A 27,163-nucleotide genomic window follows, 5' to 3' on the forward strand; every position below is an offset into this window, starting at 1 on the left:
CAATATTTCTCTCAGTCTGGTGGGCCATAACCTGTCAACACATTTCAAAGAGACACACCAGTCAAATCCAGTTTTATTATCATTTTGTGGGCTTGGGAAAGTAAAAATCAAATTACATAACATATTCCACATGTATTGTCCTTGGAGTGTAACCCACACGTTATTATAGCAAGCATTTCCTGTATTTCCTAAGATAAGTTTGCAGCTGCAGCATGTAGTGTATTTATGTCTATAATTACCTGGATCTGAGTATTCTTATGCATGTTGCGGATTAAATCGGATATTAGTTCTTTGAGATAAGTATTTTAATAGCTCCAGGCTAAATTAATTAACTGCAAGTAAAGAACCAACAAAAGGCTCTTAAAATCATCAGCTGCATTAATCTGCACAGTTATTGTAGTTTATGACTTCTTTTTGCTGTTATATAAGAGTGTAGGAGTACGGGTGATAATGTGGGCACTAATAAAGCAAACACATAATAAAAGGCACAGAACCTTTCTGAGCAAAATAAATACCAGTATATTTTACAATGAAACAAGTGTTGACAGAAGATATGGGCAACGAGATGCTGATAGTTTTGAGTTGATGAACATTCTATGTTAATTTTGGTCAAATTTACATACATTAGAACTTATCTTAGAATTGGTGCTTGTTTCAATATCCAGGTTTCATGCATGGTAGTATCTGACTACCTTAATAATTAGATGATCTAGCAGTAACGTTATCTGTTAATCTTTTCCTAACTGTAATCAACCCAGCCGGTGCGTATCCCCGCTGTTACCACTGCCCCTTCTCCTCTCTGGGCTCCGGCAGGTTTCACTTCTTCCTGTCCGGACAGGAAGTTTAAACAGTAGAGCGCCCTCTACTGTTTAAACTCCCCGGACAGAAAGTACAGTGAAGCTGGAGCCGAGCACGGAAAAGAAGACAGCAGAGACCGGGGGACTCGCGCCGGCCGGATCAGGTAATGTATGCGGGGGCACGGGGGGGGGGGGGGGGCGGCGGCAGCAGCTACACAGATTGTGATCGGTTTCATGCTGAAATCGATTCACAATCTGTTTGCAGTAAAGGCAGCCATACGATCCCTCTCTGATCAGATTCGATTAGAGAGGGATCTATCTGTTGGTCGATCTGATGGCAAATCGACCAGTGTATGGCCATTGGCCACCTTTAGGATGCTTCATCATTGAATCATCTATCACAGGAGAGACCCTACTAGCAGAAGTGGTAATGTTTCCTAAATCAAGTTGGATGTAATATAATATGTATGGCTGTGTTTATTGTATGACAAGCTATTTAAATATGATATTGTATTTTGTAAATCGCTTCCTGTAGACATTTTCATTTTCTGTCCAGTAAAGTTATCTTTCTATGTATGATTGTTTCCTTTACTCCAGTAAAGCAGTGTAACCGTGCTTTAATTGCTAAACACTAGTAAAAAGTTAAAGTAGTAAAAACTGTAATAAAAATGTCTAGTCCAAATAAAATGCAACTCCATCAGTTATCCATAATAAAACATAATAAAAAGGGCTACAGCATACCCATACCAGCGTAAGAAACTCCCCACACACAATCCCACTTACAGGAAAGATTCCAGAGGGCTTAGATGAGTGGCATTTAAAGTGGACCTGAGCTCTTGCACAGGACCAAAAAAAAACAAAAAACAAAACAGAGAAATGCACCCTGTAAGTATTTAGAGAGTTTAGCCTGTTTAATTTCCCCTCATTTGTGCCTAATTACAAGTTGTAGTAAGATCTCCCCCCATGTCACCTGTCTGCCACAGCAGATAAGCATATAAGCTCATTTGAAAGCACAGGATGTTAACAATATGTCTGCTTCCATGAAAGCAGGAAGTAGAAACACTGCAGATTTATCATAGTAGTTGTATCAGCTGTAACAAAGACATGCTTTTCTTTAAAGGTTATTATGCTTTTGCGTATCTTTTAGAACAGAGAGCAAGTTCTGAGTTCAAGTTTGCTTTAAAGGGAACCTGAAGCAAGAGAGAGAAATATGGAGGCTGCCATATTTATTTCCCTTAAAACAATACCAGTTGCCTGTCAGTCCTGCACATCTCTTTGGCTGCAGTAGTACCTTATGCTAGGTACTCACCATACCATTTTTCTCTTAGATTTTCTGTTAGATTTAGATTGTGTGTACTTTCCAACATTGTCCAGGGCTCACCTGTACCTTCCTCTAAGTATCGCATGGTGGTTTAGGGGTCCTGGCATGTGGGAGAGTCCGGGGGCCCTCGACTGTCGTGAGAACCAGTGTTTGTGGTTTTAAATTTCTTTTTTTGCAGCTTCCACGATGCGGTGGATAGGTGAGTTGTTAGGGAGGGGACCCTGTGGGAGCAGTGCCTGCACGGGGCGGCCCTGCTAGTGACATAATCTACAATTACGTCCAACCAAAGCCTCCCCACCTGAATGCTGCCTAATTTATGCAATCCCTGCTAGATTTGGTACAGCAGGCAAAGGGTGTAAACAGTGCACTTGATTGACTGACAGGCGCCTGCTGACCAATTAAAGGTAGGAGATTGCTGGAGCTGGGAGTGTGAATTTGCTTTTCGTGTCTTATGCAGTCAGCATTTAGTTTAGATACAGTATGGGTGATTCCCCTGGTAGTAAGTTCCAGGGCTCACCTGTACCTTCCTTTAGGTATTGCATGGTGGTTCGGGGGTCCTGACCTGTGGGAGAGTCATGTGTACCAGTGTTTGAGGTAAATATAACAGAAAAGTACCTAGTATTCGGTAATATATATACCTAGCATTAATCACACACGCTAAACAACCATGCAGCTAATCTTGCCAGATTTTTGTGAGAAACACCTGATCTACATGTTTGTTCAGAGTTAATTGTTATAGGAATTAGAGGCAGAGGATCAGCAGGACTTCCATGCAACGGGTATTGTTTAAAGGGAAATAAATATGGCAGCCTCCATACTTCTTAATTATTATTTAGTATTTATATAGCGCCGACATATTACGCAGCGCTGTACAGAGTACATTAATTGATTAATTATGCAGCTATATGCCTGATTCATATCTTGCAGAGTGTAAAGCTAATATTTGTAATTAGATGTAAGGTGTAACCTTATCTTACTTATCACCCTTTTCCCATTAGCTCCTTTTTGTTTTAATAGACATCTGTCTTCAGGTTTAAAGTACATCTCATGAAAAAATGTGACATTTAAAATAAATGTGTACAGATACATATAAGAGGTACATTTGTCCAAGAGTAAAATGTATTGTAAATTACTTTTTTCCTATGTCTCTGTCACTTACAGTGACAGTTTTTTGACTAGTACATCTCTTAATGGGGGATTTTCAAAAGAACTCCTGGAAAAGTAGCTATGCAAAGATGCCAGCCAACCTTCCTGTCAACTCAATGGCACACTATTCTGGTATTGCCATCCAGGTAGTACTTTTGGAAATAAAAGAATTCCTGAATACACCTGTCAGAATTCTCTGCATATTATGTAACCCTGTTTGATTTCCTATTGTACAGCGCTGCAGAAGATGATGGCGCAATATAATTCACCAATAATAATAAGAATAGTACTATGTGAAATTTGAGCTAATCACTACTTTGTACCAGGTTGCGTTTAATACATTTCTACTATCAGGGCTTCTGAGAAGGGGAAAGAACCAGAGGATGCATACCCAAACATCCATGGCTGGTGCCATCTCTAAGAATTTACCTCAAGTTTCTCTATGCTAGTTCTCGAAACCTTGTCATGTGTTATGATTTTTCCTGACATGGAACAGCTGTAATATGTACTGAGCCAGCATAACTGATTGAATCACCTGAGGGGGGAGAAGGAAACATTGAAAACAAGACTATCGGCGGTACATGACTACAAGAGTCAAGAAGCACTTCTATAGAACGTTGACTAACTTGAAGATCAACCTGAACATTTAGGCCTGGTTCACACATAAATCTGCACATTTCTGGTCTGGTCCAGAACAGGCCTGCTCTGTCAGTTATGCATCAGTTTTGCATTCGTTTTATATTCGTTTCTATCAGTTTCACCTGAGGAACCGGAAACACATACAAAAGTGATGCCAAAAACTGACAGGACAGGGCTGGACACCTTTTTATGTGTGAACCAAGCCTAACTTGAAGACCAACCTGAACATTTAGTGGAGAACTGTATTTTTAACTGAAATGAATTCAACTGAAAATTTCAACTGAGAATGATTATATATAATAGCAGTTGTCAGAATACAGGATGCTCTTTTATTTATATGTTAGTCCTGTTCTTATGGCCTTTTTGCATTCCCCCGATATTGTGCGAGAACAAATGAAAGTGTACAGTGGCAAGGGTGGAATAAGGAATGCGGCAAACCATTGATTTTCAGTCAGGCATCGCAGTTGTCATATTTTCAATTGTTCACTTTTGACCAAATGAGCTCTTCAGAAAGTTGCCAGAGCAAAGCAAGCCAGCTGAGAAACAATGTGGAATGCAAAGTGTGGTAATCACAAGATCATCAAATCAATTCTCCTAGGTGGCTGGACAATAATGCTCTTCAAACTGAATAACTTATCCTCAGCTATTTCCCCTGGGAGGGTTCACAGCTCAGACTTCCTGTGGAGGCAGATGGTGTGGAATTGACAATGAAAGTAGCACAGGTTAGCTCATGAAGAATACTGGAGCCCTTCCGTTACTTGGCTTTATCCAAACATTTTTTTTGTATTTTATTTTTTAATTCACTAGAAATGTAGCAAAACTTTTTATTCTTGGCTAGTAGCTGTACTGAAAAGTGTTGAATAGATCCAGCACTTGTAAAATACAGTTTGGACACACCCTAATGTGACAGTTAGTTTAGATTTTTCCTTTGTAAAACTGAATGCTAGCCAGAGAGCTAATTACACATTTGCATTATGGCGTGAGTGAAATGTCTTACTTAACAAAAGATTTTTAGTTCTGTGCAGCAAATGCATTGTGTCCAGCAGCACACAGGTGTGGTAGTTGCTCCTCTATCCTATAATCAAGCTTCCACTCTCCACTGACAGTACTGTGCAACTGAACAATGCAGTAGAATCTGACAGGCTGAAAGTACTTGCACTCTGTCCACTAATGTGAACAATGTTGCTTAGATGTTTATGTACATCTGATACCACATACTTATAATACCTGTATTCAAGCCTATGTTAACCCAAAATAAAAAAACAGCAGGGCTAGTGCTAGCTAGTAAAGCACTGCCCAACAATTATCACTGCATCGTTCTGCTGTGTCCTGTAGTCATGTGCAGTCTCCTCCTAGTCCCAGGCACCCCTCACCCCACTGTGCAATCTAGTTTTGGTTGTTCTTGCTTCTAAAAAGTAATATTAGATTTTGTACCATCCAAGTGTAGTGGGAGGGCATGTGCCTGCCACAGGCAAAGGCCACACATCGTACATCACAATATGCTACAAAACTTCAATACCTCTTACCTTTTTAAAAAAAAATGCTTCTGATCTTTCATATGCATTAGGTAATATTTGCCTGAATCCATTTTTAAAGACACATGATCTCCCAGAGTGCACTGAGGAAGAAGGCTGCATGACAGCATAGCCTAAGCTAAACGTTATTGGGAGGGCAGGGATACATACTATATGAATACATTTACCTAATTATCCGGTGCACCAATCATTACATCTATTAGTAAAACCCCATTAATTGAGGGAAGGCACGGCCAATTTTAACAATGGATACTAGAAATGACAATGGGCCGCCACTCACTTACTATACAAATTCTTTATTGCATAAGGTATACAAAACCACGATTCCCCCGTTCCCCCCACCCTATTTAAAATCCCCAAACCCGTGCTGAACCAATCTAGGAGCGCTCCTGGACACTAGTGTTGGGCGAACAGTGTTCGCCACTGTTCGGGTTCTGCAGAACATCACCCTGTTCGGGTGATGTTCGAGTTCGGCCGAACACCTGACGGTGCTCGGCCAAACCGTTCGGCCATATGGCCGAACTAAGAGCGCATGGCCGAACGTTCCCCGAACGTTCGGCTAGCGCTGTGATTGGCCGAACGGGTCACGTGGTTCGGACCCGAACGCGCTCTGATTGGCCGAACGGTCACGTGGTTCGGGTAAATAAATACCCGAACCACGTCATATCTCCGCCATTTGTCTGTGGGTTTAGCTTTGGGTAGGCAGGCAGGGTAGTTCGCGCTCCAGCCACGCTAGCCAGGGTCCCCCCTGTCATTGTGTCACTGCTGGGAACAGTAGTACACCGCTTGCTCAGCCACACTATATAGCATTCTGTTTACTGCCACTCTGTGTACCTCGCTCAGCCACACTATATAGCATTCTGTTTACTGCCACTCTGTGTCTGCTGGGAATAGTAGTACACCGCTTGCTCAGCCACACTATATAGCATTCTGTTTACTGCCACTCTGTGTACCTCGCTCAGCCACACTATATAGCATTCTGTTTACTGCCACTCTGTGTCTGCTGGGAATAGTGGTACACCGCTCGCTCAGCCACACTATATAGCATTCTGTTCACTGTTCTGTGTCTGCTTGGAATAGTGGTACACCGCTCGCTCAGCCACACTATATAGCATTCTGTTTACTGTTCTGTGTCTGCTGGGAATAGTGGTACACCGCTCGCTCAGCCACACTATATAGCATTCTGTTTACTGTTCTGTGTCTGCTGGGAATAGTGGTACACCGCTCGCTCAGCCACACTATATAGCATTCTGTTCACTGTTCTGTGTCTGCTGGGAATAGTGGTACACCGCTCGCTCAGCCACACTATATAGCATTCTGTTCACTGTTCTGTGTCTGCTGGGAATAGTGGTACACCGCTCGCTCAGCCACACTATATAGCATTCTGTTTACTGTTCTGTGTCTGCTGGGAATAGTGGTACACCGCTCGCTCATCCACACTATATAGCATTCTGTTCACTGTTCTGTGTCTGCTGGGAATAGTGGTACACCGCTCGCTCAGCCACACTATATAGCATTCTGTTCACTGTTCTGTGTCTGCTGGGAATAGTGGTACACCGCTCGCTCAGCCACACTATATAGCATTCTGTTCACTGTTCTGTGTCTGCTGGGAATAGTGGTACACCGCTCGCTCAGCCACACTATATAGCATTCTGTTTACTGTTCTGTGTCTGCTGGGAATAGTGGTACACCGCTCGCTCAGCCACACTATATAGCATTCTGTTTACTGTTCTGTGTCTGCTGGGAATAGTGGTACACCGCTCGCTCAGCCACACTATATAGCATTCTGTTTACTGTTCTGTGTCTGCTGGGAACAGTAGTACACCGCTCGCTCAGCCAGAGTATATAGCATTGTGTTTACTGCCACTCTGTGTACACCGCTCAGCCAGACTATATACCATTGTTTACTGACACTCTGTGTACACCGCTCAGCCAGACTATATACCATTGTTTACTGACACTCTGTGTACACCGCTCAGCCAGACTATATACCATTGTTTACTGCCACTCTGATTCTGCTGGGAACAGTAGTACACCGCTCGCTCAGCCAGACTATATAGCATTGTGTTTACTGCCACTCTGTGTACACCGCTCAGCCAGACTATATACCATTGTTTACTGACACTCTGTGTACACCGCTCAGCCAGACTATATACCATTGTTTACTGAAACTCTGTGTACACCGCTCAGCCAGACTATATACCATTGTTTACTGCCACTCTGATTCTGCTGGGAACAGTAGTACACCGCTCGCTCAGCCAGACTATATACCATTGTTTACTGACACTATATAGCAGACTATATAGCATTGTGTGTACACCGCTCAGCCAGACTATATACCATTGTTTACTGACACTCTGTGTACACCGCTCAGCCAGACTATATACCATTGTTTACTGCCACTCTGATTCTGCTGGGAACAGTAGTACACCGCTCGCTCAGCCAGACTATATACCATTGTTTACTGACACTCTGTGTACACCGCTCAGCCAGACTATATACCATTGTTTACTGCCACTCTGATTCTGCTGGGAACAGTAGTACACCGCTCGCTCAGCCAGACTATGTAGCATTGTGTTTACTGCCACTCTGTGTACACCGCTCAGCCACACTATATAGCATTGCGTACTCTGCCAGTCAGTGTGTATATTGCTGGGATCAGTAATACTCCACTCACCGTCAACCACTATATGAGCTCAACATGAGTTCCCCAGAGACCTCCGCTGTGAGCAGCACTCCCAACAACAGCAACAGCCAACGCCCCACGCAAGCTATAACATCCACCCCAGCAGCCAGTGGTCAGCAGCAGCCCTCCCCGGAGGAGAACGTTGTGTCCATCAGTCCGTCGCCAGAGCGATTAATGAGGGCTGCCATTGAGGAGATGATGGGGCCTGATGCGGAGGAGGAGGTCTGGCTCAGGCCAGCATCCCAAGTTAATGTTGAGGACGATGAGGGGTCTGTGTCTGGGGATGTTGGGGTGGCAGAGGTGGTGGGTGGGTCAGACTCAGGAGAAGAGTTGTATGATGAGGATGATGATCGGGACCATCTGTATGTGCCTCAGAGTCCGACCCCGGAAAACATGTTGTATCGTGTGTTTAGGTACTAAAATCTGCGTTCCCTCCCAGTAGTGTTGGGCGAACAGTGTTTGCCACTGTTCGGGTTCTGCAGAACATCACCCTGTTCGGGGTGACTATATAGCAGACTATATAGCATTGTGTTTAATGCCACTCTGTGTACACGGCTCAGCCACACTATATAGCATTGTGTTTACTTCCACTCTGTGTCTGCTGGGAACAGTAGTACACCGCTCACCCGCCACTGTATAGCATTGTGCTCTGTGTCACTGCTGACAATAGTGGTACACCGCTCACCCACCACTGTATAGCATTTCTGTACTGCCACTGTACTGCTGCCAGTCAGCGTGTACTTTAAGGATAAGTGAAATGAGGAAGAAATCCGGTGAAAGAGGGAGGGGCAAGGGAAGAGGTGTTTCCCCTGATGGTTCACGTACAGGCCACAGGGGAGCACCCAAGAAAACCCACTCAATACTGCCCATGTTGTCCAGGACAACAACCCTCACAGATCCAAAAGAACAGGACCAGATAATTACTTGGATGACCTCTCAAGCGTCCAGCAGTGGGTTAAGCAGCACCAGCACATCACGCACGAGGTCCGAGTCCTCAGCCAGTTAAAGTCTGGGCTTTCTTTGAAGACTGCACTGAGGATGTTACCATGGCGATTTGCAAGGTGTGCAAGACCCGCCTGAGCAGGGGGAAAAGTATTAACAACCTCTCCACCACCAGCATGAGCCGCCACATTCTATCCAAACATCCCACTCTGTGGGCAAACGCGGCAGGACAGGGTACCACCAGCAACACTGCCTCCCTTGGGTTCACCAGACTCACCACCAGACCCGCCTCAGCAGCAGCAGTAGCCCAGCCATTGCGTGGTTCACAACATTCACAAACATCAGACGATGCTGACACTGTCACTTTCCGGACTAGTGCTCTTGAGGTCTCCCAGTGTTCATCAAACACAACAACCAACAGCCCTTCGGTGTGCAGCGCTACGGTTGAGTTGTCTGTCTCTGAGATGTTTGAGCACAAGAGGAAATTGCCAGCAAATGACCCCCGGGCCGTGGCAGTAACAGCCAGCCAGCATAGCCAAGCTTCTGGCCTGCGAAATGCTGCCATATCGAGTGGTGGAGACAAACAGCTTCAAGGGCATGATGTCAGTGGCCATCCCACGTTACGTGGTTCCCAGCCGCTACCACTTTGCGCGCTCTGCAGTGCCTGAGTTGCATGAGCACGTGGTCAGCTAAATAACCCGAAGCTTGAAGAATGCCGTTGCCTGCAAGGTTCACCTCACCACTGACACCTGGACGAGTGCGTTCGGCCAGGGTCGATACATCTCCCTTACCGCGCACTGGGTGAACCTTGTGGAGCCTGGCAGCGATTCCTCACCTGCTACGGCGCGGGTGTTGCCCACGCCGCAAACAGCTGGATAACAACAGCAGCACCTACCTCTCTGACTCCTTCTCCTCCAACGCATCTCAAAGCTGTACCTCATCCGGAAATGCTAACCCAGCACCAGCAGCAGTAGGATCGTGGAAGCAGTGCAGCACAGCTGTTGGCATGCGTCAGCAAGCGTTGCTGAAGCTGATCTGCCTTGGGGATAAGCAGCACACAGGGGAGGAAATTTGGAGGGGAATAAAGGAACAGACGGATTTGTGGCTGGCACCGCTGGACCTGAAACCGGGCATGAAGCTAGACACCTGGCACGAACTGGCAATGTACGCAATAGAGGTGCTGGCTTGCCCGGCAGCCAGCGTTATGTCGGAACGCTGTTTCAGTGCTGCCGGAGGCATCATCACAGATCGGCGTATCCGCCTCTCCACAGAAAATGCAGACCGTCTGACTCAAATTAAAATGAATCAATCCTGGATTGGAAACGACTACGCAACACTCCTGGACCCCAACCAAGTAACATGACCGATGAACATCTGGGATGGTTTAGCGTTTCCGGTCCCTGTTTATTGAACCTCTCATCTGTATTACATTTATGACTGCATGGCGGCAAAAAGCATTGCTGCTATATCCGCACGCTTTTTGTCCTCATGCAAGGCCTGGGTTGTTGTGTCTCACAAAGCGTGGCCTTCTCCTCCTGCGCCTCCTCCTGTTCCATCACGTGTGCTGCTGCTGCTGCTGCTGCTGCTGGGTTACCGTTGCCGGTCCCTGTTTATGGAACCTCTTATCTTTATTACATTTATGACTACATGGCGGTACAAAGCATGCTATCCGCACGCTTTTTGTCCTCATGCAAGGCCTGGGTTGTTGTGTCTCACAAAGCGTGGCCTTCTCCTCCTGCGCCTCCTCCTGTTCCATCACGTGTGCTGCTGCTGCTGCTGGGTTAGCGTTGCCGCGTGGTCCCTGTTTATTGAACCTCTTATCTTTATTACATTTATGACTACATGGCGGTACAAAGCATGCTATCCGCACGCTTTTTGTCCTCATGCAAGGCCTGGGTTGTTGTGTCTCACAAAGCGTGGCCTTCTCCTCCTGCGCCTCCTCCTGTTCCATCACGTGTGCTGCTGCTGGGTTAGCGTTGCCGCGTGGTCCCTGTTTATTGAACCACTTATCTTTATTACATTTATGACTGCATGGTGGTACAAAGCATGCTATCCGCACGCTTCTTGTCCTCATGCAAGGCCTGGGTTGTTGTGTCTCAAAGCGTGGCCTTCTCCTCCTGCGCCACCCTCCTCCTGTTCCATCACGTGTGCTGCTGCTGGGTTAGCATTACCGGTCCCTTTTCCTGGAACCTCTTATATGTATTACATTTATGACTGCATGCCGACAAAAAGCATGTTACCTGTGCAAAGAAAACAGACATTTCCCGCATTTAAAAGACAGTTTTCCCTTTGAAACTTTAAAATCGATTTTCTCAAAAACTATAAGCTCTTTTTGCTAAAAAATTTTTTCCTCTTGTACCCACTCCCAAGGTGCACATACCCTGTAAATTTGGGGTATGTAGCATGTAAGGAGGCTTTACAAACCACAAAAGTTCGGGTCCCCATTGACTTCCATTATGTTCGGAGTTCGGGTCGAACACCCGAACATCGCGGCCATGTTCGGCCTGTTCGGCCCGAACCCGAACATCTAGATGTTCGCCCAACACTACTGGACACCAACATACGCATTCATACCACACTCATCAATCGTGGATTGATCAATCCCTACCAACCGATTGAGATGAAGCATGTACAACGACTTTCACTACTAGCAACCGTTTCTAATCTTGAATAAACTTCCGGAGTAACAGTAATAGTCTGTCAACACGCAGTGTGTCCAACACGTCTAGCAAATCAAAGTGAATTCTTCATTTTACTTGCACTTTTATCTTCACCCACTGCGTAATGATGGCAGACTCCGCTTGGGCCTTAGACAACTCCTTTGACAGACTCAAATCACAACTTCAATACACCAAACCAGCCTCCTGCATTGCACATCTCTGTCCCGGCTAGGCGACTCTTGTGCGTTTGTGCATATAGCAAACAGAGTCTCTGCGCGCCAGGCCACTATTGATCGTGCTTACTCTCCGCGATGCTAAGCATCCTCCAACATATCATTCTCAGGCGTAATGGTAGTTACCTTCTTTTCCGCCTAGGTGCTTGAGGTGCTAGCTCTCACTGCGGCGTCCCGCAGTATACAGGTACCTGTCTCGTGGAGTTGCTTGCCGGCTGTTAGTGTGTCGCTTGTATCCTCATTTGGACGTCCAGGTTGCTCATCGTATCCAGCACGCAGGCCACGCCCACATACGCGTTACGCCCACCAACGTGAGCTTCGTCAGTGTGTATACCTTATGCAATAAAGAATTTGTATAGTAAGTGAGTGGCGGCCCATTGTCATTTCTAGTATCCATTGTTAAAATTGGCCGTGCCTTCCCTCAATTAATGGGGTTTTACTAATAGATGTAATGATTGGTGCACCGGATAATTAGGTAAATGTATACAAGTTTTTGGTTCTGTAGTTGCACGATCTTAGTGGCTTAATTAAGTGGAACGTACCACGACCCTGTTCATCTCCTACCATTGGGTGGGATTTTTATCAATCAATACTGTCCTTTATAATGGCGTATGTTTTAGGGTCAGAAATTGATTCTGATATATCATCTGCATTTCAGGAAACTAGTAAAGAAAGTCAGGATGACCTGAGGGATTTGAAAAGATTCTTTAGGATACATAAGAAACTGACCTTGCGACATCTGAGACGAAAGTGGAGCATTCAGACAATGCAATCTTATGTGGACAAGGAGGTGGTACCATGGGGAATGAGAAATAGGTTTGTCCCTGCAGGGCATTTAAGAAACCCCCGTTTTATGACAAAATGGAAAAAGATGGCAATTGAGAATGATCTAAATGTGATGCGTATTATGATAGAGGAAGAAACAATTCAATTAGATACATTAAAATCTGAGATCGCAGAGAGCATAGCTCAGCTAGAGTGCCATAGATCTCATGCAGAATTTGTTAAATTAAATGATATGGTTAAACGTGAGGTGGAAATCACTCAGAAAAAGATCAAGATGATCAAGCAAGTGAAATTTCAAATTGACGTGAAAGAATGGAATAATGGGGAATACTATAACTGCAATCAGGGTAGAGCAAGGTCTAGATCAAGGAGTAGAGGGAGGAGACCCCAGGAGGATGAGAGCCCCGATAGTTCACCCACCGCCTCAGGGAAATCAATCTCTTTTTTAGAAGATGGAGAGGAAACAGAAGAGGGAGAAGGAGAAGAAGAAGAGGAAAGAGTAGGAAGACCGAACAGAGATTATACACAGGGGAGGGGGAGGGGTCAGAGAGGAAAGAAGAAATGGGACAAGGACATACAGCCTATTTTGAAGAAAAGGATACAACCGCACAGGAAAGGCAAAATACACAAAGAGTAGAGAAAATGGGGGAATCTGAGGACAGAGAGGATAAGAAGAATATTGTAAATCTGACTACATTTGTATTAAAGGATCAGCACATATCAGTGCTTAACAAGGGATTATCCTTCTCCCCGGTGTGTGGAGGAGACCCTTTTGATACATATAAAGATTTTCAGTTTTTTCTAAGGAAAGTTTTATTTAAAAAGATGTTTGCTGGAAGAGAAAAATTATCCTCTCTGTCTAATGAGACTCCTGAACAAGAACAGGTGATTAGATCCTTGAAGGAAAGGTCATTGTTGAGAGACTTGGAAGGATTGATAGATGAGGGAACCCCCTCCACTGCCCCCTCCACCACCCCCCTGCAGGGAACCACGGATGGTGGTGTTGTTGATTCAGGCCTCAAAAAATTGTCAAGATATATGCCTCCACTCTCCATGGATAAAAATATTAAGGTGTTTTCTGAGTTGGTCAGTCGTGACCTCGAATCTATACACTGGGGACCCAGGTTTGATAACCTATCCCCCTTGGAGAGACAGGCTATTCTTGAGTTGAAGGAGGCGGACAACATCATCATCCGTGGAAGTGACAAAGGGGGTAATATTGTACTGTGGAGTAAGGAAGCATACTTCAGAGAAATGAATAGACAGTTAAGTTGCAAAGATACATATATGAAGTTGCGTGACAATCCTTTCCCTGGAATAGTTAGAAAAAGAAACAGGATTTTGGAACAGGCACTAATGGAGGGATCTATCTCAGCAGCAGAATATAATTTTATGAAATTAGAACATTATAAAATCCCGGTATTATACTTAATACCTAAAATTCATAAAAATAGGGATAACCCTCCGGGAAGACCCATAGTAGCTGCAATTGAGGGTCCTCTGGAGAAGGTAGGGATCTTCATAGATGAAAATCTGAAAGGCCTGGTTGAAGAGTTACCATCCTTTATCAAAGATACCAGTGAATTGTTGAATCTAATCAGGGAATTTGAAGTTGAAGATGATGACTTGTTGGTAAGTGTAGACATAGAATCCCTATATACTTCAGTCCCCCATGAGGTAGGAGTCGAAGCAACAGGGTATTTCCTGTCACAATACAGAGGATGGATGTCAAAGAGAAATCAAACGGTGATTGAATTATTGGAGTTGGTGTTGCATAACAATTGCTTCATGGCTGACAGGGTGATGTACCGGCAGACGAGGGGGACGTCGATGGGGGCGGCGTGTGCACCGGCATATGCGTGTCTGCATTTAGGGGCTTGGGAAAGGGGTGATGTGTACCCCCACCCCCTTTTTGGTGCACACGCCGCCCTCTGGCTTCGTTACATAGACGACGTCTTCCTCGTCTGGAGAGGGCCAAGGGAGGGTCTGATGACTTTTTTGGAGGATTTGAACTCGAACTCCAGAAACTTAAAAGTGACATACAGTATAGAAAATGAGAGCTTGTCTTTTTTGGATGTGTTGATTGGGAAAAAGGGAGGAAGACTACAGACGTCTATGTTTAGGAAAGAAACGGCAGGGAATACCTACCTTCATGCCTCCAGCTTTCACCCAAGAAGCCAAAAATGGGGTATACCCTATGGACAGCTTGTAAGGATACGTCGAAATTGCTCAGAGGAAGAGGACTTCCATGCTGAGGTGGATAAAATGTGCGAACGTTTTAAAAAACGAGGGTATCCTCAACAGGTGTTAGAAGATGCAAAAGAGCGCGTCGGTAACATTGAACGTGAGGATTGCTTACGTAAGAGACAAAAGAAGAAAAATGAAGGGCAAGGGAAAGTGAGGTTCATAACTACGTATGGATCTCACTGGCCTCAGCTCAGAAAGGTGCTGGAGAAACACTGGCACGTGTTGAGCCTTGACCCTGAATTGTTAAAAATAGTTGGCCCTTACCCGTTAATGACCCCAAGAAGGGCCCCCAATTTAAAGGACTCTTTGGTGAAGGCTGAGGTTCATTCTAGGAACTTTGATCCAAATTGGGGAAGAGGCTTTTTAGGCCCTATTCCGTGTGGAATGTTCCAATGTGGATCGTGTAAGTATTGTAGGTTGGTGGAAAAAACTAATGAATTTGAAAATGCAAGAGGCTCCAAAAAATATGAAATTAGGAGTTTTGTGAATTGCAATTCTGAGGGAGTAATTTACATGATCACCTGCCCTTGTGGACTGAAGTATATAGGGAAAACCAAAAGGAAGATAAAAGAAAGGATTGGAGAACATGTGGGAAACATTACTGCCGCAGATGAAAAGAGCCCTTTGGGTGTACATTTCGCAGTGTTCCATGACAGCAATCCAGACTGCCTGAAATATAAATGTATAATTAAGCCAAAGAGAAACACCAGGGGAGGGGATTTTGAAAAATTATTATATCAGATAGAAAGCAGATGGATATATACCCTGGGAACATTAATCCCAAGAGGATTGAATTCAGAATTAAATTTAGTTCATTTCCTAAAAGAATACTGATAAATGTTATTGTTGTAGGTTAGATTTGGGAGAAAATACTGAAAGATTCAGATGAGTCTGGATGTGCTGGGATGCTGAGGAATGTATAATGTATAATATATTATAACATAAATCTTAGAGCTAGACGAAAAAGCAGGCCCGTATGTTGTACCTAATGGCAATGTGTTTGACATGTAATGGAATCCCTGAGAGTATATGTAGGAGTATGTGTTGTATGAAAGGTGGTCACATCCAAAAGAATTCTGAAAAATTTAATAATGGGTGAGATAGGAGATGTAGCATGAAAACAGGGTACCAATAAAGTGTTAAAAATGTGAAGATTAGCAGTATCGGATAAAACAAACACTGCTGTCAACTCATGAGGCTTTGAAGCATGAATATGGAAATACGTGAGTGCACCTAACAGTGACTTTTCCCTGAATGCGCAGAATCAAAAAAACGGACCCAGAGAGAGGCTTGGTTTGAGGACAGTTTTGTTTTAAATAGGAGAGGGTGTTCCCACTATTACCCAGCCATAGCGTCATCACACTGACGAAGCTCACGTTGGTGGGCGTAACGCGTATGTGGGCGTGGCCTGCGTGCTGGATACGATGAGCAACCTGGACGTCCAAATGAGGATACAAGCGACACACTAACAGCCGGCAAGCAACTCCACGAGACAGGTACCTGTATACTGCGGGACGCCGCAGTGAGAGCTAGCACCTCAAGCACCTAGGCGGAAAAGAAGGTAACTACCATTACGCCTGAGAATGATATGTTGGAGGATGCTTAGCATCGCGGAGAGTAAGCACGATCAATAGTGGCCTGGCACGCAGAGACTCTGTTTGCTATATGCACAAACGCACAAGAGTCGCCTAGCCGGGACAGAGATGTGCAATGCAGGAGGCTGGTTTGGTGTATTGAAGTTGTGATTTGAGTCTGTCAAAGGAGTTGTCTAAGGCCCAAGCGGAGTCTGCCATCATTACGCAGTGGGTGAAGATAAAAGTGCAAGTAAAATGAAGAACTCACTTTGATTTGCTAGACGTGTTGGACACACTGCGTGTTGACAGACTATTACTGTTACTCCGGAAGTTTATTCAAGATTAGAAACGGTTGCTAGTAGTGAAAGTCGTTGTACATGCTTCATCTCAATCGGTTGGTAGGGATTGATCAATCCACGATTGATGAGTGTGGTATGAATGCGTATGTTGGTGTCCAGGAGCGCTCCTAGATTGGTTCAGCACGGGTTTGGGGATTTTAAATAGGGTGGGGGGAACGGGGGAATCGTGGTTTTGTATACCTTATGCAATAAAGAATTTGTATAGTAAGTGAGTGGCGGCCCATTGTCATTTCTAGTATACTATATGAATACACAGCAGTATAAAGACACAATAAGCATCTCTGATGCTGAAGCCAGGATAGTGAGGGTAAATATGGGTATCCCAAATCATTTATTAGGATCTACTAAATATAATTATGTTTTCACATTAACAATATTTGTGTGTGATTTCCTGTCTTCCAGACTACATGATATCACCAGTCCAAAAGCATTAACAATTTGACTAATATGCTAAATTTTGCTAAATACTTTCTTTCTGCCTCTCTCTCTCTGTCTGTCTCTGTTTCTGTCTCTCTCTCCCTCTCGCTATCTTTTCCCCTGTCTCAGTCTCTCTTCCTATCATTTCAGATTCCAGGATCCTTCACTGTGAAGACATGATATTAAGCCGCACCTCCACTGAAACCTCCACAGCAGTTCCTGGCAGCAGGTAAAGGGGAACAGAGGATGTTGAAGTATTGAAGTGTTATTGACAGGACAGAAAAAACTCCAGGGACACTACAGTGTTTTTTCCACCATGTTAAGAGATGGAATTTCACATGCAGTATGATTCCCCTATTGTGTACATTGGCAATCAGCTTCCGCTTTGCATGCATAGATTGCAGGTGGTCACAGAGTTATCATCTGGAGACTGGAGATAGACGGAAGAGATGCCAGAGATGTCTTGCCTACCACAGACCGCTGAGTCTCTGCATCCCCACAGCTGACTGTCTGAAAACAGATGGCACTAATACAATTTCTAAAGCAGCCTCACATTTAAGGCTCTGGGCACTTTAGATTTCCTAATGTATCTGCAATTCATCCTTTTCCTGGTATCTTTTGATGAAGCATCTTACTTGTATCACTAAGTTTCCCATGTATTTTTGCCACCTTGTTATTACCTTCCTCTGATCTCATCTCACAGAAAGCAGCAGCATGAGAAGCTGAAATGGCTGCAGTTGATGTGCCATGACCACACTGGACTTCCTCACTGTCATGTGGGAAAGCTAGGTCATCACTAAGGATAAGCAGGTGAAAGAGAAGTTGAGTTTTGCCTGAGGCAAAACTGAAACGGAATGTTTGTCAACACAGGCAGTGTGGGTTATCTCACCTTGGTTGCTGCCTCTTGTGCCAGTGTTCCCTGCCCCTCTACATACTCCTGATACTTCCTCCTTCACAGCCATGAAAGGAACTATCAAGAAGATGTAGAATGAGGATGAGGGCTGGCACAAGAGGCAGCAACCAATGTTAGTTAACTCACACTGCTGCAGTCCGTTTCCACTAACACTCAGGCAAAATTTAAATTTGATTCAGCCTGCTCATCCTAAGTCACCACCTTCACCACCACTGTTAACACCTTGCCCAGGTGCAATTGTCTGGTGTAGCACTTCTCTTCAGCTGAACACAGTTCCTCTTCATTTTCAAAGTACCAAATTTTTCGGACTATAAGATGCTCATTACCATAAGACTCACCTAGGTTTAGAGGACAAAAATATATATACTAAACCTGGTGCATCCATGGTGAAGTGCCATCGTAAGGAGTCAGCAGGCCCCCGCCGACGGCCCTGCCGCTGACTCACAGTTGTTGCCGCCCTTGCTGCTGACTCACATGCGTGCAGGGCGGCAGGCAGAGGACGCGTCTCAGTGTGCGCTCCACCTACGTAAACAGCAGCCACATGTCTCCCTGCGTGTCAGCTGGTCAGCTGACAGGCTGAGCTCCGATTGGTCAGGCTTTGTATTTGAACCTGGTGAGCGCTCCAGTCTGGCCTGTGATAGCCTATGCTGGGCTTGTTGCTGAGATTGCACTCACACCAAAGTATGTCTTGCTGCCAACTTGTGTCTGTCTCTTGACTAAGCTTCTTCTAGATTGGATTACCTGTTGCCGACCCGGCTTGAACCTGACCATGCTACTGTATTGGATTACCTGTTACCAACCCGGCTTAAAGGATTTGCATGAACGCTGCCTGAACTGACACTGGCTTGCTTGACCACGCATCTGTCTAGTGATTATACTTCAGCCATTGCCTGCCACCTTCTCTTCATGTGGATTGTCTCAGCCTATAGGCCTCAGGTAACTATTCATTATACTGTGTTACAATGCCTTGCTGTGTTTGGTGATTGCTGTCTGCCAGTTTGTATGCTAAATCTGCCTGCAGGGTATTGTAGTTTGTATCAGGCAGGAGCTTTCGCAGGTGTTAGGGCTGGGTTATATGTCAGTCATATGGGCATACAGCCTGACTCACAGCAGGTGACCAGACAAGCTTGACAGTATCATGGGCCAGATATCCCCTAATCAAAGGAGACTAACAGGAGATTTCCATCGTGGAGGATATAAAACAACAAATATTGCTCCTCACAGGAACTGTGAATCTGCTCTTGGAACAGGTATCTGAACAACAGATTCAACTGACTCAATTGGCCAATGCCTTGTCTCATGCCAGACTTCTCGTTCATTCTGCTGGACATCTTGTACTTCCTTTAACTCCTCGGAAAACTAAGGATCCCAAAATGCCTATTCCGGAAAAATTCTCTGGCACCAGATCTCAATTCAGCAATTTTTTGAATAACTGTTTAAATACGTTCTCAATCTTCTGGTTCAGAATCTCAGAAAGTGTCATTTGTCATATCCTTGCTACAAGGAGATCCACAATCCTGGGCTTATGGCCTACCCTCTGAGCATGAAGCCTTAACTTCAGTGGATAACTTGTTTAAAGCTATGTCTGTCTTGTACTCTGATCCTGATGTTACATCTACTGCAGTTCAGAAGTTAAGGAACTTGCAACAAGGTCGCTGAACTGTAGAGGAGAATGCCGCAGAATTCAGGCGATGGGCCGTCTCGACTAAATGGAATGATTCTGCTCTCATGGATCAATTTTTGTTTGGACTTTCAGATACCATTAATGATATTCTAATCAGTCATCCAGTACCTGCTTCTCTTGAAGATGCTATTACTTTGGCAATCAGGGTTGACAGGCGTGTCAGACAACGCCATCAGGGAAGGGTTCATATGTCAGTTCCGATCCCTGATGACCCTCTGGAATCTACTACAGAGTCTCCTATGTTCGATGATCCTGAACCTATGCAGTCAGGTGGTTCTGGATTAACAGTGGTAGAGAAAGCCAGGAGAAGGCTTTGGGGTTTGTGTTTGTATTGTGGGGGTACAGGGCACTTTGCATTTATGTGTCCTATAGAGAAAGAGAAGTTGCAACTTCAGCACTTAGATGGGGTCAAGAGACCTCCTTTAAGTAGACAGGTATTGCCCACTAAAGGTGATGGTGTTAAAAAATCTTCAGGTATTGCTCTAAGGTCTAATATGATTATTCCTGCAGCTGTTCCTCTTAACACCATTGTCACTGAGAAACCAATGCAAATAGGGGTTTCAAACATCTGTAATTCAGAGAAAACTCATAGGAAAATTGAACGATTATGTTTCTATTGTGGTGATCCAGGACACATAGTCCAATCATGTCCCAACAAACCTAAGAGTTTGGGAAACTACCATGCTTAACTGAGGTGGAGAGAACTCAGTTGAGCACGCAAGGTATCTCTCCAGAAAATCATTTGGTCCTGTTACCTGTATCCATTGCATATGGTAAAAATTTATACAAATGTAAAGCTCTGGTTGATTGTGGTAGGGTGGGCAACTTTATGGATGTATCTGTTGCTAAGAAGTTATCCATTCAGACAACTGCAGTGTCTGAATTGATACACGTTACTGCTGTCGATGATTCTATCTTACAGTAAGGTCATGGGTTAATGTTGATTACTGAAGTTACCCTAAAAGTTGGAGCATTGCCTATGGAAACCATGAAATTTTATTGTTTAAAATTGCCTTTTCCTATAGTTCTTGGGTTGCCATAGTTGAGAAGGCATAACCCAGTGATTGATCAGCAGACTGGTCAGCTGACTGGTTGGTCTGCACAATGCAAGGATGAGTTCTTGCAAAAGGTTGTGTTAAGTTGTACAAGACTCATTGAACAAAGATTACCTCAGACTTATCATGAATTTGCTGCTCCCTCACCCTTTAAAAAGGATGGAGAACAAGTAAATGAAGTTGGATTGGAGTGTTCGGAGTCCACTCCTAGGGGGAGGGGTACTGTAAGGAGGCAGCAGGCCGCTGTCGACAGCCCTGCCGCTGACTCACAGTTTTTGCTGTCCCTGCCGCTGACTACCATGCGTGCAGGCCGGCAGGTGGAGGACGCATCTCAGTGCGCGCTCCGCCTACGTAAACAGTAGCCACGTGTCTCCCTGCCTGTCAGCTGATTAGCTGACAGGCCGAGCTCCGATTGGTCAGGCCTTGTATTTGAACCTGGTGAGCGCTCCAGTCTGGCCCGTGATAGCCTATGCTGGGCTTGTTGCTGAGATTGCGCTCACACCAAAGTGCTTGTCTTGCTGCCGACTTGTGTCTGTCTCTTGACTAAGCTTCTTCTAGATTGGATTACCTGTTGCCGACCTGGCTTGAACCTGACCAAGCTTCTGTATTGGATTATCTGTTACCGACCGGCTTGTTAAAGGATTTGCATGAACGCTGCCTGGACTGACTCTGGCATGATTGACCACGCATCTGTCTAGTGATTATACTTCAGCCATCGCTTGCCACCTTATCTTCTAGTACACAAAGAAACAGTAGGGCTCTGCAAAAACCGCACCACAACAATATAAGGAAAATACAAATAGCCTTTATTTATCCATATCAAAAAATGTTTTTAAAAACAAGTACTAAAAACAATGGCACAACAGCGTATTATATACAATATATGGCACAACAGGGTATTATATACAATATAATGTGTCATATAGTAAATCTATAGAAGAGATGCCCTCATAATGCTGAACATCCACACATAAAACATGTGTGTAATCAAATAATAATGGTCCCAATCCACAGGTGAGAATGGAGCAGTGAAAGTGCTAGGGTGAGTAGAAAACAAGAAAAAATGAATAGGTAGAGCCAAATGCCGAACCACCCTGTCTAATGGATGACAGGGTGACAAGGTAACAAGAGAGGAACCCAATGTGGAGATGGTCCGTGTAAAGACCAAAATGTGCCGTGCACTAGGGGATGAGTGCTCAAGGCTGCGAGGATCGCAGCAAAATATACAATAAAGTGCGCAAAACTAGTTTCTTACCAATGTGGAGAGAGAGGAGGGCGTGCGTGCCAAGAGCACGTACCAAGGGGCTCTTGGCACGCACGCCCTCCTCTCTCTCCACATCGGTAAGAAACTAGTTTTGCGCACTTTATTGTACATTTTTCTGCGATCCTCGCAGTCTTGAGCACTCATCCCCTAGTGCACGGCACCTTTTGGTCTTTACACGGACCATCTCCACATAGGACTAAATGGTTTAAAGAGGCGTCCTGGTGGTATATAAAAGCGTTTAAAAGCAGTTTAAAACCGAGAAAGGTTTGAGGTTGCTTACCTCAAGGACGACAAATCTTTGTAGGGACAAAAGATCTTATTGGTAGCACAGGCAACGCGTTTCACGGGTCTGAGCCCGCTTCCTCAGGCCAATAGCAGTGCCAGGCCAATTGAAATAGCAAGCTAAGGGAGGCTATTTTTTCTTGTTTTCTACTCACCCTAGCACTTTCACTGCTCCATTCTCACCCATGGATTGGGACCATTATTATTTGATTACGCATGTTTTATGTGTGGATGTTCAGCATTATGAGGGCATCTCTTCTATAGATTTACTATATGACACATTATATTGTATATAATACCCTGTTGTGCCATTGTTTTTAGTACTTGTTTTTAAAAACATTTTTTGATATGGATAAATAAAGGCTATTTGTATTTTCCTTATATTGTTGTGGTGCGGTTTTTGCAGGGCCCTACTGTTTCTTTGTGTACTATATTGTGCTTTTTGGCCTTTCTGCACGCAATTGGATTTATTTTTGCTGTACATTGATAGCCTAGTATTATAACCAATAGGATGGTGCTTGTCCAACCCCTGTGTTGCCACCTTATCTTCATCTGGATTGTCTCAGCCTATAGGCCTTAGGTGACTATTCAGTATACTGTGTTACATTGCCTTTGCTGTGTTTGGTGATTGCTGTCTGCCAGTTTGTATGATACATCTGCCTGCAGGGTCTTGTAGTTTGTATCAGGCAGGAGCTTTCGCAGGTGTTAGGGCTGGGTTATATGTCAGTCATATGGGCATACAGCCTGACTCACAGCAGGTGACCAGACAAGCCTGACAGGCATCTTGTGGATTATGCCCCTTTTGCAACTCATGCCCCCTTGTATCTCTTGTTTCCTCCTATGTCCCCATGTGTCCGCTTCTGTCCTCTTCTATGTCCCTTTGTGTCCCCTTTGTGTCCTCCACTATGCCCCTTTGTGTCGCCCTGTGTCTTCCTCTGCATGGGCACAGTACAGGGAATCCCCATCATTGTGGCAGGTTGGAGGTTAGTATTGGCAGGCGTTCACAAGTCAGGAACTCCCTACATTTGGACTATAAGACGCATTGACTTTTCCTCCCACTTTTGTGGGTGAAAAAGTGAGTCTTATAGTCTAAAAATACAGTACTCTATGGAGGGGAGGTTGGCGCTGCTTAGTTAGGTTTATAGCTTGCTTAACCACTTGAGGACCACAGTCTTTCTACCCCTTAAGGACCGGCCACTTTTTTTCCATTCAGACCACTGCAGCTTTCACGGTTTATTGCTCGCTCATACAACCTACCACCTAAATGAATTTTGGCTCCTTTTCTTCTCACTAATAAAGCTTTCTTTTGGTGCTATTTGATTGCTCCTGCGATTTTTACTTTTTATTATATTCATCAAAAAAGACATGAATTTTGGCAAAAAAATGATTTTTTTAACTTTCTGTGCTGACATTTTTCAAATAAAGTAAAATTTCTGTATACATGCAGCGCGAAAAATGTGGACAAACATGTTTTGGATAAAAAAAAACCCATTCAGTGTATATTTATTGGTTTGGGTAAAAGTTATAGCGTTTACAAACTATGGTGCAAAAAGTGAATTTTCCCATTTTCAAGCATCTATGACTTTTCTGACCCCCTGTCATGTTTCATGAGGGGCTAGAATTCCAGGATAGTATAAATACCCCCCAAATGACCCCATTTTGGAAAGAAGACATCCCAAAGTATTCACTGAGAGGCATAGTGAGTTCATAGAAGATATTATTTTTTGTCACAAGTAAGCGGAAAATGACACTTTGTGACAAACAAAAAAAAAAAAAGAAAGTTTCCATTTCTTCTAACTTGCAACAAAAAAAAATGAAATCTACCACGGACTCACCATGCCCCTCTCTGAATACCTTGAAGGGTCTACTTTCCAAAATGGGGTCATTTGTGGGGTGTGTTTACTGTCCTGACATTTTGGGGGGTGCTAAATTGTAAGCACCCCTGTAAAGCTTAAAGGTGCTCATTGGACTTTGGGCCCCTTAGCGCAGTTAGGCTGCAAAAAAGTGCCACACATGTGGTATTGCCGTACTCAGGAGAAGTAGTATAATGTGTTTTGGGGTGTATTTTTACACATACCCATGCTGGGTGGGAGAAATATCTCTGTAAATGACAATTTGTTAATTTTTTTTACACACAATTGTCCATTTACAGAGATCTTTCTCCCACTCAGCATGGGTATGTGTAAAAATACACCCCAAAACACATTATACTACTTCTCCTGAGTACGGCGATACCACATGTGTGGCACTTTTTTGCACCCTAACTGCGCTAAAGGGCCCAAAGTTCAATGAGTACCTTTAGGATTTCACAGGTCATTTTGAGAAATTTCGTTTCAAGACTACTCCTCACGGTTTAGGGCCCCTAAAATGCCAGGGCAGTATAGGAACCCCACAAATGACCCTATTTTAGAAAGAAGACACCCCAAGGTATTCCGTTAGGAGTATGGTGAGTTCATAGAAGATTTTATTTTTTGTCACAAGTTAGTGGAAAATGACACTTTGTGAAAAAAACAATAAAAATCAATTTTCCGCTAACTTTTGACAAAAAATAAAATCTTCTATGAACTTACCATACTCCTAACGGAATACCTTGGGGTGTCTTCTTTCTAAAATGGGGTCATTTGTGGGGTTCCTATACTGCCCTGGCATTTTAGGGGCCCTAAACCGTGAGGAGTAGTCTGGAAATCAAATTCCGCAAAATGACCTGTGAAATCCTAAAGATACTCATTGGACTTTGGGCCCTTTAGCGCAGTTAGGGTGCAAAAAAGTGCCACACATGTGGTATCGCCGTACTCGGGAGAAGTAGTACAATGTGTTTTGGGGTGTATTTTTACACATACCCATGCTGGGTGGGAGAAATAACTCTGTAAATGGACAATTGTGTGTAAAAAAATGAAAAGATTGTCATTTACAGAGATATTTCTCCCACCCAGCATGGGTATGTGTAAAAATACACCCCAAAACACATTATACTACTTCTCCCGAGTACGGCAATACCACATGTGTGGCACTTTTTTGCACCCTAACTGCGCTAAAGGGCCCAAAGTCCAATGAGTATCTTTAGGATTTCACAGGTCATTTTGCGGAATTTGATTTCCAGACTACTCCTCACGGTTTAGGGCCCCTAAAATGCCAGGGCAGTATAGGAACCCCACAAATGACCCCATTTTAGAAAGAAGACACCCCAAGGTATTCCGTTAGGAGTATGGTGAGTTCATAGAAGATTTTATTTTTTGTCACAAGTTAGTGGAAAATGACACTTTGTGAAAAAAACAATAAAAATCAATTTTCCGCTAACTTTTGACAAAAAATAAAATCTTCTATGAACTTACCATACTCCTAACGGAATACCTTGGGGTGTCTTCTTTCTAAAATGGGGTCATTTGTGGGGTTCCTATACTGCCCTGGCATTTTAGGGGCCCTAAACCATGAGGAGTAGTCTGGAAATCAAATTCCGCAAAATGACCTGTGAAATCCTAAAGATACTCATTGGACTTTGGGCCCTTTAGCGCAGTTAGGGTGCAAAAAAGTGCCACACATGTGGTATCGCCGTACTCGGGAGAAGTAGTACAATGTGTTTTGGGGTGTATTTTTACACATACCCATGCTGGGTGGGAGAAATAACTCTGTAAATGGACAATTGTGTGTAAAAAAATCAAAAGATTGTCATTTACAGAGATATTTCTCCCACCCAGCATGGGTATGTGTAAAAATACACCCCAAAACACATTATACTACTTCTCCCGAGTACGGCAATACCACATGTGTGGCACTTTTTTGCACCCTAACTGCGCTAAAGGGCCCAAAGTCCAATGAGTATCTTTAGGATTTCACAGGTCATTTTGCGGAATTTGATTTCCAGACTACTCCTCACGGTTTAGGGCCCCTAAAATGCCAGGGCAGTATAGGAACCCCACAAATGACCCCATTTTAGAAAGAAGACACCCCAAGGTATTCCGTTAGGAGTATGGTGAGTTCATAGAAGATTTTATTTTTTGTCACAAGTTAGTGGAAAATGACACTTTGTGAAAAAAACAATAAAAATCAATTTTCCGCTAACTTTTGACAAAAAATAAAATCTTCTATGAACTTACCATACTCCTAACGGAATACCTTGGGGTGTCTTCTTTCTAAAATGGGGTCATTTGTGGGGTTCCTATACTGCCCTGGCATTTTAGGGGCCCTAAACCGTGAGGAGTAGTCTGGAAATCAAATTCCGCAAAATGACCTGTGAAATCCTAAAGATACTCATTGGACTTTGGGCCCTTTAGCGCAGTTAGGGTGCAAAAAAGTGCCACACATGTGGTATCGCCGTACTCGGGAGAAGTAGTACAATGTGTTTTGGGGTGTATTTTTACACATACCCATGCTGGGTGGGAGAAATAACTCTGTAAATGGACAATTGTGTGTAAAAAAATCAAAAGATTGTCATTTACAGAGATATTTCTCCCACCCAGCATGGGTATGTGTAAAAATACACCCCAAAACACATTATACTACTTCTCCCGAGTACGGCAATACCACATGTGTGGCACTTTTTTGCACCCTAACTGCGCTAAAGGGCCCAAAGTCCAATGAGTATCTTTAGGATTTCACAGGTCATTTTGCGGAATTTGATTTCCA

General features: G+C 44.0%; 1 long non-coding RNA gene across 1 annotated transcript in view; it reads left to right on the plus strand.

The window, feature by feature from the left end:
- Positions 1–17,502: 17,502 nt before the first annotated feature.
- LOC137544169 (uncharacterized) overlaps positions 17,503–27,163 on the plus strand; it is a 32,149-nt gene continuing 22,488 nt past the window's right edge. The window contains exon 1 of the long non-coding RNA XR_011025756.1: positions 17,503–17,571. This is a non-coding gene — a long non-coding RNA (uncharacterized lncRNA). The remainder of the gene's footprint in view (positions 17,572–27,163) is intronic.

This window comes from Hyperolius riggenbachi, chromosome 2, assembly GCF_040937935.1.
Source record: "Hyperolius riggenbachi isolate aHypRig1 chromosome 2, aHypRig1.pri, whole genome shotgun sequence".
Lineage (NCBI taxonomy): Eukaryota > Metazoa > Chordata > Amphibia > Anura > Hyperoliidae > Hyperolius > Hyperolius riggenbachi.